This window comes from Amblyomma maculatum, chromosome 3, assembly GCF_055883805.1.
Source record: "Amblyomma maculatum isolate TAMU_Amacu chromosome 3, ASM5588380v1, whole genome shotgun sequence".
Lineage (NCBI taxonomy): Eukaryota > Metazoa > Arthropoda > Arachnida > Ixodida > Ixodidae > Amblyomma > Amblyomma maculatum.
The window spans coordinates 50,354,230-50,372,096 of NC_139346.1; the positions used below are offsets into that span (position 1 = coordinate 50,354,230).

General features: G+C 45.4%; 1 long non-coding RNA gene across 1 annotated transcript; it reads left to right on the forward strand.

The window, feature by feature from the left end:
• Window positions 1-375: 375 nt before the first annotated feature.
• Window positions 376-15,805, forward strand: LOC146194728 (uncharacterized). The gene is made up of 3 exons (XR_014705474.1): window positions 376-451; window positions 5,977-6,045; window positions 15,608-15,805. It is a non-coding gene; the product is annotated as an uncharacterized LOC146194728 (long non-coding RNA).
• Window positions 15,806-17,867: the final 2,062 nt, after the last annotated feature.

The following is a 17,867-nucleotide window of genomic DNA, read 5'->3' on the forward strand; positions in this document are numbered from 1 at the left end:
TCCACGGAGGGATCACGGAGGGACGGTACATCAACCTTCCTGTTGAATATATATATATATATATATATATATATATATATATATATATATATATAAAAACGCAAGCGTTTCCTTCTCTTCCCTTTCCTGAGTGCAGAATAACTAGGCTTATATCGCATGAACCTCGTTCCTCACTCAGCCTATTTGCGTTCCTCTACACATCTGTCATTCTATATTTTGAACTCCGGATCTCGCTTGAGCAAAAAAATACATCCTGACAGGATAGGGAGAAAGCAATAAGTGTTATGAAGCCTTTCCGGGCGCACGTGTTCCGCCCTTCATTTATATGCAGCAGTGTGATCAACCTGGGGATTGACGTAGATTACTCTGGCTATAAAAGCATTCTTTTTCGCAGTGGTGTGTAGTCGAGATTTCACGCCTTCTACAAACCCCGTGCGTGTGAGTACTGCTGGTAAGTTAGCACGTTACCACGATCAGCAAATTTACTTTATGAATTGTGCTATACACCTGCTATTCGGGCAGATCAGCTTTGCCGAATTCAAATATTACATTAGAAACAATGGGCATATTTCCTGAAATTGCACTGTGCAAATTTCAATTTAAATAATACTTCAGGCAAGCAAGCATCGAAAGTCATAAGCAGACACGAACGGACTAAATTCAGCGCGGCGGGCTTTCGCGCGCAGCTGCGTTCAATCCGGCCGTGAACCAACTAAGGTTAGATAGCTATCCGCAACTCTTAAGAGATTTTTATTTCATAAAACGCCTTTAAGAGATCTCCTTAAGTTGAAAACAAAGACACGTCACAGATTCAATTGGGAGTTTTCACATAATTGCAACACTGGATGAAATGGAATGTGTTCGTCTTAAGCAAATCATTTTTTCGCTTGCTATATCATAGGCACTTCGGGAACTTTTTAACATAAGCATCAAGGACTACTTATTCCACAATTTCATCTAACTGCGACAAAAAAAGCAGTTTGATCTCGTTTCGATGTGAATGCGTATTTTATACTGACCATTAATTTTTCAGTGCTGTTTATTGGCTGTTCATAGAAAAATCACGTATGTTATATAAGCCACAAGCGCTCGAAGCTTGCCATAAAATCAAACTAATATCAACGAATACATTGTGATGGCAGGTGCTGATACACAGAGGATATGTCACGTCTGGGGTATTGGCGATACAGCAGGCAACCGCAGTCTTCCTGCATTTTATATTCATGTGATTGCATACCGCTGTGATGTCCAATCTCGGCTACCATGGTGGTCCTCGCATTTTGGCACTCATGGCAGGGCGCCACTAGAATTTATTGCCCTTACTGCAGAACACCGCCATTGCCTCAGAGGTTTCGGGTATGCTAAGTCAAACTTTTACGCAGCACCTTCTGTCTGAAATACACAAACATACACATGCACACACACGCACGCAAATACACACACAATACATATGTGTGTGTGTGTGTGTGTGTGTGTGTGTGTGTGTGTGTGTGTGTGTGTGTGTGTGTGTGTGTGTGTGTGTGTGTGTGTGTGTGTGTGTGTGTGTGTGTGTGTGTGTGTGTGTGTGTGTGTGTGTGTGTGTGTGTGTGTGTGTGTGTGTGTGTGTGTGTGTGTGTGTGTGTGTGTGTGTGTGTGTGTGTGTGTGTGTGTGTGTGTGTGTGTGTGTGTGTGTGTGCGTGCGCGTGTATGTGTGTAAAAAATGAATCACCAAGCGTATAAAAAGATAACGGTGGATTTATTTCGACGCTTCGACCGGGGTCCGGTCTTTTTCAATTCTTAAAAAACCAGGTCCCGGTCGAAATATCGAAATAAATCCACTGTTATGTTTTTAAGCTCTTGGTGATTCACTTTACAATTATTAATCAGTTGTTATCTACTGTTTCGGATATATATATTAGTCATCATCATCATCAGCCTGATTATACCAACTGCAGGGCGAAGGCTTCTCCCATATTTCTCCACTTAACCCGGTTCTGTGCTAGCTGCATCCACTTGACCCCTGCGAACTTCTTAATCTCATCCGCCCACCTAACTTTCTGCCGCCCCCTGCTACGCTTTCCTTCCCTTGGAATCCAGTTTGTTACCCTCAGCGACCATCGGTTATCCTCTCTTCGCACTACATGTCCTGCCCATGTCCATTTCTTCTTCTTAATTTCTACTAGAATGTCGGTAACTTAAGTTATTTCTCTGGCCCACTCTGCACGCTTTCTATCTCTTATGTTACCCCTACCATTTTTCGTTCCATAGCCCTCTGGGTTGTCCTCAACTTAAGTAGAACTCTCTTGGATAGCCTCCACGTTTCAGCCCCATAGGTGAGGTGAGCACTGAATATATATATATATATATATATATATATATATATATATATATATATATATATATATATATATATATATATATATATATATATATATATATATATATATATATATATATATATATTGTGAAAGAAGGCCAGGTCCAGATGGCATGGTCGTGAAGGCAAGGCAAGGTATGCCGTGTCAGCGTTTAATCTGATGGAGAAAAACCCAAGCGCGTGCTGGAGCCGGCTCCGCGGGACGATGATGATGCTATGTACAAAAGGAAGAAGAAGATCACGGTATGTACAAATGAAAGAAGATCCACGGAGGGCTCACAAAATCTGCCCGGAGGGTCGGAAGCGGCCAGCCTGGCCGTCCTAACCAACCTATGTACCGCGGCGCACAAACGGCTTCAAGCGAGATATATGAACAATTTCAGTTCCACGGTGACGTCGGTCAGCTGAGGGATCAACAGGTGTGACTTGGTAGTTTACTGGGGAGTTTGGTTTTTGACCTTGTAGGGCCCGAGATAGCGGCGCTGAAATTTATCACTGAAGCCAGGGGTGCGCAGTGGTGTATAGAGCAGTACTTCGTCACCAGGACGAAAAGAACCACGCGATGCTTCTAATTGTTGCGACTCTTGCGGCCTTGCTGGCACGCTTCTGTGTTGAGGCTGGCAAGATGACGGCATCTGGCCACACGGGATAAAAACTGGGCTGGTAATGATGAGGAGTAGTCGGGCGTAGAGAAGAAAGAAGTGTCGAAGATTGTAATGGGAGTGCGGTCGGAAATGATGAAAAATGGGGAGTAACCGGTAGTCCGCTGTGTTGCAGTATTATAGGCGAATATGATGAATGGTAGAGCAGTATCCCAGTTTCGATGATACGGTGTGATGTACATGGATATCATATCCGATAGGGTGCGATGAAATCGCTCAGTCAGACCGTTAGTCTGGAGATGGTAGCTTGAGATTGTCTTATGGAGGGTGGATGACGCACGAAGAACTTCGGATACGACTGTCGATAAGACCGCCGTCCCGCGGTCACTTAGAAGCACCCGAGGAGCGCCATGACGCAATACAATTGACCGGTGTAGGGGCTGTCTCAGCATAGCGTGTAAGGTGGTCGACAGCGGTTATAATCCAATGGTTACCCCCATTGGAGAGAGGTATGAGACCATATAAGTCGATGCCGACTGCGTCGAATGGTGCGGCGGGGCAGGGAAGGGGCCGTAGGAAGCCAGCGGGGGAAGAAGTCGGCCGCTTGCGAAGTTGGCTCAGGTGGCAGGAAGCAATGTATATAGCTACGGTGGTAGACAGATCAGGCCAAAAGAATCGTTTTTTTCACGCGGTCGTATGTTTTGCAAAACCAAGGTGACCTGCAGTAGTCATCGTGGAAAGCCGCTAGTATACATGGGCGAAGCACAGGCGGTACGACTGGGAGCCAGCGAGTTCCATCAGGATAATTCACGTAGCGGCGTAGTATTCCATCTTCAAGCTTGAAATTGTGAAGCTGTAGGCGAAGCCTAGCGTTGGGTGGGCTCGAAGCGCCGATAAGGCGGTCGATGATGGGCCGGCAGTAGGCATCAGCTAATTGCTGCGAACGGAGAGCAAGCTTGTTCACAGAGCCGTCAAAATAATCTGCGGTGATATGCGTTGATGGAAGCGATGGTCGTCTGTGGTTAGAGGTGGAAATGCATTCTGAAGAAAAACGAAAGGCTGATTCCAAAACCGGGCAGCGAGAAAGTGCGTCGGCGTCTTGTTGGTGTTGGCGACCCGATTTATAAACTACGTCGAAATGATATTCTTGCAGGCGTAGAATTCAACGGCCAAGTCTGCCTGTCTCTCTCTCTCTCTCTCGCTATATATATATATATATATATATATATATATATATATATATATATATATATATATATATATCCGCAACATAACAGGGCATTCTCTAAGGCACCTTTCTTTGCTGTAGTGAATTGGCGGCATGCGACACTGTGCACTTTTTACAATCGTGCATAGAAAAACGAGCACTTCGTTTTTACTGCAATGCACTCTGCGCACTTTAGGCTCAGCGCACACCGCTTACTTATAGTGTCCCGCTGCACTATTTATGAGCCGATAAGAGACAACTTGCAGGTACAGGATTCATGGGAACTTCTTTTGTGAGTCATTTTGATGCACCTTAGTTGAAGGCAATGCAAGTGCTCAAGGTTTACTTCTAGAATAGTTGCTTCATGAAGACTAGGAGCCTGATCCAGAACCCCACGTTCAACAATCACGGGGATGGCACTTTCAGGACGATTGAAAGAAGCGGCGATGCTTAGCGTCCTGCACCCTTCTCGACTACTGAGACCTGAATGAAAGGGCTCTCCTACCTTTCCATCTGGAGGCGAGGCTTCAGATATTCAGTGACGGCATGCTAAGGAACATCCAGGCTTTGTGTATGGAATAAATGCCTGAAAGCCTTTTTATTTGTTCACCTCAGCACTCACGCCGAAGAAGCACGGGATAGCTGGCGTGCGAACTGGAGGAAGGTTTCTTTAATTAGGTGGATAGATTCCGTAAATTCATTTCGTGGGGTTGATCCAGAAACCAAGGATACTGAAGCGAGAGGCACCACTTTCAGCACGCGTTCATCACGATGACCACAAACTATTTACTGACGCTCTCTTCCCATATCTGCAGAGTCGCGTACATGTTCAAAGAGATTCCAGTACGCCACAATGACCAGGTGACGTTCTCCGCTCAGCCCGAAATTGCGCTTCCGCAGAAAAGAATCTAGATAAGCCGTCTTCCACACACATTTTTTTAATAATACACAATCTTGCATGCTGCCATGTTTACAACCTTCAAGAAAAGTGCTGGGCCCCCGCTTCTTTTATCTTGTGGAAAGGCCTATTTCGGACAACCAACCCAGTGGGCGCAAGACGAAAACATACGCGCTTCGCCTAGGCTTGTACTTCACTGCCATGACCTCAAAGACACGCAGTTCCCCCGTGTTTCCATCACTTAGTAAACAATACAACTACAGAATCTATCAAAAAAGACAGACTTCGGGGAAATCATTGAGGTCCCCTGCATTGTAAACCCAGTCGAAAAAATACTACAGAAAAATTTGTGTTGTTAGGACAGAATGTCTGTGCGGTTTTTGACAGAAAACCTGTTGTGACAACAGAACTTTCTATAGCAACCTCAGAGCTTCCTATAGTTACAACAGAAAAGTGCGACAGAACTACAGACAACAGAAAGCTACTACAGAAAAACTACAGAACTACTGAAAAGTACTACAGAACTACAGGAAAATCTGACGTTTACGACAGAACTACAGAATATTCTGTCGTAGTTTTGACATGGTTCTGTAGTTTTTTCGACTGGGAAGAGCCGCACGCGTGTGACAAAGCACCCTGTTGCATTAAACGCAAGCACAATAGCGTCCTCGATAAAAGCCTACCCTAGCCAGCTAATGTTTTTTGTTCGTTCGCGCTTTTGTTTTCTTATATCCTCAAGAGGTTCTTTTCAGACAACCAGTTTTTACTTATTGCACGCGTTGTGTCCTCTGTCTGCCTGCTGTCTGTGTTGTGCAAAACCTCGGAACGAAAGGAATGGAGTGGAGCTGAAGCAAGTGTGAACAGGTATGTGTCTCAGCTGAAAGCATAAAGCCTCCTGTGTTCCATATTTCAGGATTCGGATTTGGAAACATGTTCAAGCAATTGGGGACCCGGTTTCTTTTGCTGGCAGCTGTCGTCACAGGTATGGCAAATCGTGTCCTATTCATTTTGTAGGTGTGAAGTATTCTCACTCAAACGTAGACATTTGCCTCGGCATGGATGCAGGTGATTTTATAACAAAACAAAAGGTATTTAAATCATAGAATATTTTTCTGAGGCAGAAATTAGTAGGCCACGTAGAGCTGTAAAGAAAAAGCCTTAGGAAGCTAAGCCTTGAACCTCGTTGAAGAGACATATCTTCTGATGCAGAATGTCTCAGAAACGAATATGCATAATGTGGAGCTAGCACCCAAAGCGTACAAAAGCTAAACTGAGAACAACCGGTAGCACTGAAAGCCCCAAAAACGTAATAACAATAAACAATCAATTGAAACTCGCTGAGTACACAGATACTGGCCTTCAGATCTAAGTCACCAAAAACGTGATGATTACTTCAACGTGCCAAGCAACGTTTTTGCATGGGCACTTCTCTGATATGTTAGGACCTTCTGATATCGCGGCCTTCATAACTTTACACGGTATTAGGAACCGAGTTCTTCTATTCGGGCCTATACATCGACATCCAATAGGAGTGACTAAACCACATTTGTGGTGACTGAATCAGCGGTGAATGAAGTTATAAAGGGGGACACTGTACTATTGTTACACTGAGTTGCAAATGGATGTATCATGCAGTCGAAGATACTGTGGGACAAAACCATGCATGCGAGAAGATAACTAGTAGTAGACTTTCAGAAATGAATAACCTAAGCTTCATGATTATCCCTCTTCTGAAAACGCGATGAAGGTAAAATTTGTGTGGATACATCACAGAAACGCAGATATACCAACCTAATTAGTGTCGTAATTGAACATTCGGCGAGAGAAATCGGCAGGACGACGGTTGCTGAATCTTTGCTCTGGTGATCTGCTCTCTAAGGGGGGCTGCCTGGTCCTAGATTCCCCTTTGCAAGAGAGCGTGCCTATTTTTTCACTACACCACACATTACAGATTATGCTGAGTAGAGAGCTACCTAAACCCACATATTTAAATGAAACTTACCTATAATTTGCAACAAATCCGCACAATGCAATAAAATACATACTTTTTAATGTACAGTCCGCAGGTAGTTCCATGGAATTTTCCTTAATGAAATAAATTAAATTACCTATTTACGATCAAAAATGGGGATCGGCGATAGTAGAACATAAAGCAGCCTTTGGAAACCTTTTTCTCAGTGTTAATTTAGTTCAAAGTTACCGACAACCCTTTGAATTTAACTGTTCCTTTCTAATTTGGCGTGAGTTGCTGATCGGCCTTACGGTGTGATCACTTTGAAGTCCTCTTTGATCAATGTAAACTTAAGGAATTGAAAAATACAAGAGCTGTTCTGCGTGAGGGGCCTTTTGGCTGGTCCGCACGGCGAACTATTGCTGCTCCGCCAGAGCCGACAGCGGAAATTAAAATTCCCACCTGACCGCTGGCTTTCTCCATACGGATATATTAGTGAGCTCGTCATTTCTCTTTTTAAACCCTAACCGGAGCCTCGGTTCTCGCGAATAAAATAAAGGCATACACAAAAGGATCCCCCCCACACACACAGCTGATTGAAGTGTGACCAGCATCACCGGTGCTTGAAACGAGGACATGGCGTTGGGCATAAGATTACTTGACGTGCGGTAACATGGAGCGTTGTTGTGTTCCCGTGTGTTTTCTTCGTTGAATTTCATTTATCTCAGTGACACAAAATTACTAATAGAATAAATCTCTTCTCTGCGTACTCTTGTGTTTCGTTGACTGATTTTATTCTAGTAATCCGTAACTCATAAGCAACTGCGCCATTAATTGTTTTCATAATGTCGCGTAAATGAGGACCCTCACTGTTGCGCCAGAAGCAGGCTCAGAGTCCAGAAAACAGCGTTAGAGCTCAGTCTTAGGGCTATAACGCATTCCGATTGAATATTATATACACGCTGGGATTTGGGTTGATATTAACGTATTGAAAAAAGAATAGTGTCTCTATTATATTGCTGCGGCGCTACGTTGATAATATGAAAAAGCCGGAGGCGTCGGGACACTGTGGTAGACTATCGGCTTGGATGGTACGACATGATGTATCATGCCATTGTAGAGCTTCACGGTGTGGTGTGTGTTTTCAAGGTATAATATCATATAATACAGTAGGTATGACACTTCATGTCATAGCACTGCATGGTGTCATCGATGCTATGGTAGAGGGCAGCAGAGTGTGAGTGATGTGGTATGGTGGAAGGCGGTATAATGCGGAGCAATTTGGATTGATGTGAGGGGAATGAGGCGCTGTGGTGCAATGCGTTTGCAGCATGCCGGCTGTGAGCAACAGTTTTTGGAGGTCCAAGCTATATATGTATCGCGCGTGAGGTTATTTATTGTTTTAACACCGCGCAGAACACTCCCTTTTTCCACTCCATCTTCGTCGAAATGCATTAAGCCTAGCCTGCGCATCTCTTCAGTGGTACGTTAGACACTTATGTAACTTGAAAACGCTGTTGAAATGAAAACGCTAGATTATGGGAATTTTTTTTCCATTCGCCTGGTCATCCTTTGGCTCTTGGTTGTGGAAGGAGCCGAGGACGTGAGAAGACACCCCTATACCATCAGCGCGAGGATGATAGAATCGGCCATCTAACATGGCAGAAGAGCAAGCTACGCTGGAGATCAACATTTATTCTGTTAGCCTCTTCAGAGTTCAAATTTTCGACGGATGGCAGACTAAAAACAGAATATACACCTGGATATCAAATCGACCTTCTTGAAAGTGCAGTGCGTTTTAATATTAAAATAACGTCTTTAATGTTCAGTCAGAAACTTGGGTATGGACTAGCTCATTGTAGCTGTAAGTGATCGCAGACATCGTTAGAAATTATTGAGCCTAAATAGCACTCCACCAATCCCATACCGAAGGCAAAGTCAAAGATTCCGCCTATGCAAAAGTTTTAAATGCTCTTCAGCACGCTTTAAAATGATCTCTTTATACACTTTACTCGTAGCGTGTTGCTAGACATGTCATTAAAATAGCCTGAGCTGTTGCAATACTACAGTTAAAGGTAGTAGCAGCTTTCATGAGATTCGTTTCATGGTTACCCCTTGTAAGCAAGGCCCACCAAAATGAAATCCTGTTTCTACATTCCTCTGCATACATAAGTACGCAAGAGCATTAAGTGGTGTTCTCTTGCGACAAGTACGCATTCTTCATCCCCTGCGACCTAAGTTCCTGTTCCAAAAGCGCAGTGGCTGTTTCAACTCAAAGCCTAGCACAGCTGACGTCGGATCTCAATCATTCGTTTATCCGTTATCATGCTAGCTTTTGAGGACGAGTGGTATGAGCGCTTTAGCTAAATAAACCTAGAAGTCAGAGTTTAGTATATGCAGCTCTTTTCTGCCCGAAATAACTGCTACAAAGTACGTAGGTAGCTTCAAACCTATCTTCCTCCACTTTAATGTGTGTCAATGAAGCGGCTATTTCCTGGTAATCTGCTGCACTCCTCGTAAATGCAAGACGCGGACAACTTTTTATGGGTTATGAACAATTATATTCATTCTCTTGCCCCTGAAATTAAGTCAGTTCTCGTTGAGGAGTGCCTATGCAGTCAGTCTAATCCTATTACCTGAGTGTAATACAAGCAGCAAGCCGACCATAAATTACTTCTTGTGTGCGCCAGTTTTATCTTTTAGGTTGAACACATCGAAAGAAACGAAGGCTTGCGCAAGCAGCAAGAAGACGGCTGAATAAGCGCTAGCAAAATATTAAGCTATGATGTTAGCAAACTAAAAATCTTCATTCGACTCCGCGGACGGTCAAACTTTTAACCGCGAAAACTGCATTAAACTCCACCAAAAGCAACGATGCGAGCTCCTAATTTTATAGAAGTTCAATTGGACCACTCTTATTACTGCCACCCTCTGCACTATTTTTTTGCTGGTAGAAACTTTGCGGTCATTGCTTAAAGAGCGGTGTTTCCTACGGGAAACGCGGTGCCTCGTCTGGCGTCAATATAGCCAACTCTGTGCGTTGCACTATGCTCAATTGTATACTAATGCTAAAGAAGGTCGTAGCAGTTCAGTTTCCGGAGTTGTAGTTCACAGGGAAAAACAAAACACAAGTCTTGCACTAATGCTCTACCCTTTAAACCGTCTTAATTTCATTGATTGTCGGTGATTAGTTGAGAGTGCGGCGAAAGCGAAGACAGGTTTTTATTTACGTACTATTCCTGCATTTTACTTGTAGTACAGATACCTCACTTGAAGGCCGTAGCTGCAACACACAAATTTGCAAGTCTTGTTTTTGCAAATTCATTAGCAGTCAAAAATACAGTTCAAAAAGCAACGCAAATATAATTAATTTGCCGATTTTTAGACGACGTCGAAATGAGTTGATACACCTACATTGCAGCCATATGTGGTACGACTCCAAGAGATCCAATTTGGCTCCCCGAGACTGTATTAGGGGCGGACGGGTTCACCTTGGGCAGAAATCTGCTGATCGGTTCTTGAGTTGAATATGACCTAGCATGAAGTTGATTCCTTGTGTCGATTCCCCCCGCCCTCCCCCCCCCCCCTCCCCTTCTGTCTTCTCTTTCTTCTGTCCATGGCGATGTGTGCTTGTTTCATTTCTATTGAAAAGCGAAATTATGCCAGGTGTTAAGCTTTGATTTTCATCTGAAGGCTGGGGGGGGGGGGGGGGGATGAACTGAGTGTTACTGTTGCTGAGAGTATTATTTCACACACTCCATTTTGTGATCTGTTGTGTGATCCCTTACTGCTACGGGGAATTGTAAAAAATAATTTTTAAACGCCTGATAATATAGAACAAAACTATTTTCGTTAACTTGCTTCTAGCGCATCGCACACTTAGTCAGTTATGTGGGCATGAAATATTAACAATTATTTCCCCACCTGCGCTAACCATCAGTCGCTTATTATACAGTTTTACTGTAGTCTATACAATAAAGTGGTCCCCGTCAAACCTAACAAGAATGTCATCGTCTACGATATGAATTTTTACTTCGCTTAGAGAATTGACCTGAAAATAAACAGAATACAAAAAGTGCAATAAAAAGCTCACCAAGATATTTTATCCCTTTCGAACCTGTTTTAATCGGTTCTGTGAATTAATTTTAAAGGGACTTCAGCACAATCGAATTGTTTTAACGGGGACGGAGTTCGTCTCCGGACAGTAACCCTAACCAGAACTCGAAGGGGGTTAGCGTACCCGAACTGAACCTAAAAACAATTCGACTCGACGCCCTGAAAAATATTATCTTTTAGCCAGTATCGGCACGTACCACTGATAGGCCATTAGTGAACACCTGTCAACATCCGTCAATCCATACTGCAAGTCCCGGATGTGGTTAAACATAAAAATGCTTCCATATCAGTTGTTAGCACAGAATTATCGATGTGGTGAGAGGTTCTAGGACTCGTGTGTTCCTCCCCTTCTTCTCTGCAGGCATACGATCGATTTCAGAATGTAAAGGTACAGTTTCTATAGGGCTAAATGCTGCATCCTGCTATCAATTCTGTATTGGCCAGTGTTTCTCTCTTTAAAAGACGACCGGCATTAAAAAATCTACTGGGAGTGTGCGTGCTATGAGGACACAAATATTTACTTTCATATCATGCTACCTTAAGACAGCTATATTCAGCTGCTATCAGGGCAGATTGTTTTGTCGATGTTAGCAAATTATCTTCAACATGTTTTGACACAATTTTTATTTCCGTTAATATTGCAGGTCCTTCAGCATCTAAGTAAATGATCAGCCAAGAAATGTATTGCTGTGTTTAAAAGACTAAACTTATTGAAGATTACTGCATAGCACATATAACAATGCTGGTTGAAAAGGATCGAGTTCTATTTCAAATACCTTTTAGGATTTTTTCCCAAACCCAAAGACAGAAAACTGAGCTTTGTATCAAAAGAAAATTCTCTACATATGAGCGTCCCAACGCCTGCACTTTTTCACTGATCTGACATGATTGACTCTACCCAAGAAAGTAGAATGAGCTCCCTAATGGGGGGATAGCAGCCAACCCAGAGTGCATATTTCCTCATTATGTTCCTTTCGGCGTACAATTACATCGATAACACAGGGATGCCTTCCCTGCTTACCCCGTCGTGATGATGCAGTGGTTAGGGCGCTCGACTGCTGTGCGCAAGGATACGGGATCGAATCCCGGCCGTGGCGGCTTCTTTTCGATTGAAGCAAATGCAGGGCATCCGTGTTCTGTGCTATGTCAGTGCACGTTAGAGACCCACAGGTGATCGAAATTTCCGGAGCCGTCAACTACGACATCTGATAATCTGAGTCGCTTTGGGACGGTAAACCCCACACACCAAGCCAAACCTTCCCTTCTTACACTTTTAAACATGACGCTATTTATGTAAACTCTCGTCAGCAGTTCATTGCTGCGGCTCGCTACGCTCTCGCTTAGCACACGTCATATCCGGAATAGGTCCATGCGCCTGCCGAATGGATTTCCTCTCCAAAATAAGCGAAGTGTTGATTTTCTTCAATAATCATAATATAATACAAAATCGCAAATGCTTTATACGATGGTCATTATTATTATTATTGGGGCCATACGCTTTGAAACGGGTCGGCACCAGAGCCGGTGCACAGGCCGAAAGTGAAAGTAGGAGAGGAGGAAAGGCCAGATAGAAGAGAACTAACAAAGAAAGAGAACTGGGTAAAGAGGAGCACGTAAAGGGCAATTCCACGCCCTGCCAGGGGGAGGGAGTGGAGTGGTGTAGCTGACTCCACATTACACTCATTCCCCATCCGGACAACATTCACCCACTCAGTTAGTCACCCAGCTCTAACTGCCACTGGACTTGGACTGCTTTCTGCGGTTGCGGAGGTAGGCGCCGAGCACGGGCTAAAAGCCCAGCGGCTGCGGTAATGTGGCGGTCTCTAGCGTAAGCGTTTGGAAGCTCGTACACTGTTGAGCGATGTGCTCCATCGTTCCACGTTCCTTGACGCACACCCTACACAACACGCACTGCACTGATGGGTCGTATCTGCTGCAGTACGGCAGGGTCCGGAGGGCACCTACCCGTGCCTCAAGGAGGAGGCCGCCGCTGACACTGTTGTGCCCCCCGACGGAGCCGATACACTATTCGTGCTGCACGTAGTCTGTAAGGCGGGATTTCACCTTGGCGGCTGAAAGCCACGTAGCTTCCTCGGCTGCAGCTACTCGATGCCGCACCTTAGCTCTCCAGCGCGAGGCGGTATGCTACAACGGACTCTCTGAATAACCCGTATTTTCGCTCTGGGTCATTGCAGCCATGCAGTGAATGTAAGAAACGGAGACAGGCGTGGTATATTACTTTGTGCGAGGCATCTCGTGCCATGAAGCACGACAAGCCCATTTCTCCTTACACAGCCTCGCTATAGTGACTCGGTCATAGCGTCTGAGCGCAACACGTCCAACCTCACGCTGTCGGCGCTCCAGCCCATCGTGCGTGCCAGTCGAGATGACACAGACGAACTCGGGAGGGCAAAAATAGCAGTGCGTTTTTTTTTTTTTTTTTTGTCATCTTCGGCTCCATTCACTGTTATGTTGCCGGGCCGCTCTGGAGGAGGGGAGCACTCCAAAACAGCCGGCTTGCTTCTTCTGTTTGTCTTTTCTTTCTGACTGTTAACATTGTTATCAGCGGTTTCTTATGAGGACGCGTCCGGGCGCCCGTTGAACTTGAAATGCGCGAGGAAAGGTTATTTGACCGGGAGTTCGGGGCTCAGACCTTGGGAGGTTTTGGACGGACGGTGAGAAAGAGTAGGCATCACGGCGCCAGACGCGGGAATTATGACACTCGGGGAAAACGACCTACGCCGCATCTGCCGCTCGTACCACTTAAGGGGCCTCCAAATGTGCACGCCGCAGTGACCTCTGGCCTGTGCGACCGGAGGAGTATGCTGGTTGCTGTTGCAGCCGCATGGGAAAGACAGGGTCGTCTTACGGGTACCACACGTTGTTTCAATTTGAAAAACAGATCCGTACAAGTCAGGCGTGCCGGCGACGCGGAGACTGCGGAGAGCGAACCGCGTCGTCGTTTAACCTGTCAGCTCAGACCAATAACGGGCGAAGGTTTATGTCTTCCCTGCTCAGCGTATTACCGATGGAACGCACCGACACAACTTAAGCTGTCCAAAAAAAAACACGAAAATGGATGGTCGCTCGGGAAGCGAGCGCGACGTTTACACACAAGTGGTCTCGTGTTTCTGGCTGCGCGAGCCGGGGCTGCCGTTTCTAATGCGATGCCTTCGTAGTATTCGAGCGGAAAGGCGCGCAACGCGCCGTCGAGCTGTCGACTCTAGCGTGAACATAAATATCCCCGCGGCGCTCTCGCCGAGCCGGCCAAGACGCGGGAGAACAGTAGGGCACATCCGGTGTTATCGGTTCTACAGTTGACGGAAACATCGCCGCAGCACACGGCGCTCGTGTTGATGAGCCTAGCGTGGTATTGCCGCTCTGCTTACGGCCAGTGGGGTCCGGACACTACCCTCGTATTTCTTGCTGCCCTGTGTGCCCTTGCACGTGTATGCAGTGCTGGTGAAAGTGAAAGTGGCGTTCACGTGTATTTGAGAATTTGTTTTGTCTCGCCCCTGATTTTGAGAGAGTATCCGTGCGTCGTCTCCACAGGGGGAAAGGGCGAAGCCCTGAGTGCCCTTGCACGTGTATGCATTGCTGGTGAAAGTGAAAGGGCGTTCATGTGTGTTGTCTAATTTGTTTTGTCTCGGTCCTGATTTTGGGAGTATCTGTGCGTCGTCTCCACAGGGGGAAAGGGCGAACGATTGGTGGGAGGCACGCGGTGCCCGCTAGGGACCAATCTCGGAGGTGCCGATGTTGCATCGGCTATTTAAAGTGTGGCTTTGTCATTCTGATTGGTTCGAAGAAGCTCGTTTCCTCCGATTGGCAACGAGGTTGTTCACCAGGATGTTGAAAATGTATACTTAAGACGGGTGTTTGGGCGCAAAGAGACAGACAGACAGAGAGAGACAGACTGACTGCCGACTTACGACAGGGGGCAGGAATCCGCGAACTGTGTCCGCGAAAGCAAAATGTGTTCTTGACCCGTTCAATAAAGTGCCCGTGGCGCTCAAAAAGTTGTCCAGTCCGTTTCCTGCAACGTGTCCCCGGATCAATGGACCATCTGGAACATCACATCATCCATATATATAAGGAAGTTAACTTTCACATATCCTGCAAGACAAAGCTTTCTACTGCTCATATCTTACCCATCTAAAGTTGCTCATGATTTAGCAGTCCCTGCTGATTTTAATGTGACCGAGTTAAAGGACTCGTTCACCGAAAACCCGTAAAACATTCACAGCCGCGAGGTGACCTTATATGCATTCAGTAAGTATTTGTCCTGTTACCTCCACCGGCGGCCGAAACGTTGCCCTTCGCTTGGTACATAGTCATGTGTATAGATTACATTGAGGCTCCAAGCCACCCTTGCTGCTTTAAGGTTAGCTTACAATTACTTCGTATACTCCTAAAAGACTTGCGGTTGTAGTGTTAAAGCGGAAAACTTCTCCTACAGCTTTTTCTTCTCTTTGCCCAGCCATCCTTTTGCTGTTGACCACTGGAGGAGCCGAGGCGGCGTATAGACGCCCCATTAACACCGATGCGAGGATGATGGAGCCGGACAGCTAACATGGCGCACAAAGATGAAGTTGCGTCTGCTGGAAAGCAACCATTTTGTTCGTTGCGTCATCATTTCACCATTCAACAGATGGCGAAATAAAAAAAATTAACCTTCCCTTGTCTGTAGAGTCGACCTTCTTCAAGGGGCCGCCATTTCATCAAAACCCGAAAAAGCGCTCTTTTACATAGATACATTTCTATCAAAAGTTTCAGTATAAATTAGCATATTTAGCATACTGTTCATATTAGTAATACCAGACATCCTTTATTGACGAGACTACAAATAATGTGTTTAATTGTTTATTTTTGTCAAATTCGCATAAAATGAACAAAAGAGAACACAAAAAACCAAACATAAAAAATTGCTTCGGTTTGTCTTAGAGATATGGCTTTGTTGCCTGTAGGCAACATCAGGCAAAATGCCAGAAGTTGGCTTTGTCGCATATCCTTGACCGTTTCAAGCACGAGTGTGAAAGTTATAGAAGCAGTTTTTTGCCGGCGTGAAGCATAAGTGCACATGGCATTTTGTGCAAAACACGCGTGTGATGCCAGAGCAGTTTGGGTACTTGCAGCGCCCTTTCTTTTCGGAAAAGTTCATAAAGTGGCCGACTGCATCGAGGCGCACCTCTTTGCATGGAACGGGCGCAGCCGGTCCCCTGAGTTTGTTAGCTTGAAGGCAGTTTTCAACTTGTGAAGCCGCTAGGGGCCGCCTCCTTGAAGGTGTCACCACTTTTCCTTCTAGTCGGAGCGCACAGGCGATCTCAGCCTTGAAAGCTAACAGTGGCATCTGCTCTTTCTTGGGAATGTCAGCAGCTGTTGCGTCTCTCCTGTAGGTTAGCCAGCAGTTTACTACCACAACATCAAGAAAATGAAAAAAAAAAAAAAATTGCGATACCATTTTTTTGATCTCAGTGTTATCCTGTACAGAGCCACCAGCATATCGGCAAGGTCCACCCCACCCATGGACTCGTTGTACACCGCTACCACGGAGGGACAAGAGATGGTGACACGTCTTCGTTTTCTTGTCATAACGCTTCACAGGCTGGGTTGGCGAAGCAGAGGCGAAAGTTGACAAGAGTGTAACATGGCGGTTATCAAACCACTTTACAGCTCTGAGCTTGACGCCGTACACAGTTGTTTCCTCCTCGCTGTATGCTCCACGACCTCTCTTTTTCAGTTCATTGTCAGAAGGGAGAGCGCAGCCCTTCAGGCGGACTTCGCGAACTGTACCGATGGAGCTGATTCCAACCTTTTGCAGTACCACTTGCAGGTCTAGGCTTGTAAACCAGTTGTCGAAATACAAGATATAGCCTTTGTTTTGCGGCACTTCATTTGCCACGCGGAGGACGATATTGCCACTCGCGCCTATGTCCGGCATGCCTGGCTGTGGTGAAATCTTCCCTGTGTATACTTCAAAATTGCACACGATCCCGGAAGCGTCACACAGCAAGAAGAGCTTGTATCCCCACTTTTTGGGTTTCTTGGGCAAATACTGTTTCAGAGAGCTGCGCCCTTTGAAAGGCACCAGCTGCAAGTCTACACACAGCTTCTGACTTTTCGGAATATGGCGGCATTTCGCAACGAGGTGGTCAACAAGTGGTCGAATTTTGTATATACGATCCCTATCTATGTCACTCAGATCTGGTGCCTTCAGATTGTCATTGAAGTGCAGAGACTTTTTTATGAACTCCCAGCGGTCCCTTGGCATAGTGTCTGCTACTTGTTTGATCCTGAAGTTTTCAGACCAATACATTCGTGTCTGAGGCAGTTTCATTATAGACATAGTAAGAATAGTGCCAATAAATATTTCGAGCTCTTTAGATGTCAGTACCAAGACTTTGTTTGGGTTTTCTTGGGCACTGTAAATGGCGGACTGCTCACAGATAGGCTTCAAGATCGCTTCATCAAAATAGCTTCGAAAGTAGCCAACTGGTGATTGAACAGGCGACGTGGAAGGTAGCGTATCTTCCCATATTGGCCGCTCTCTCCCCTTGCTGTCGTGAATAGTTCTCCATGATGCAGATGGCTTTCTTGCTTTACTAGGAGCATGGTGCGACGCCGAAGAAGCTGTACTCGCAGTAATTGTGTCAGTGCTGCCTTCGTCTAGTTCACAGGAATCGCATAAAACTCCTGCAAAAAAATTAGGCAGCATATTATTATTAGGAATTTCCAGGACA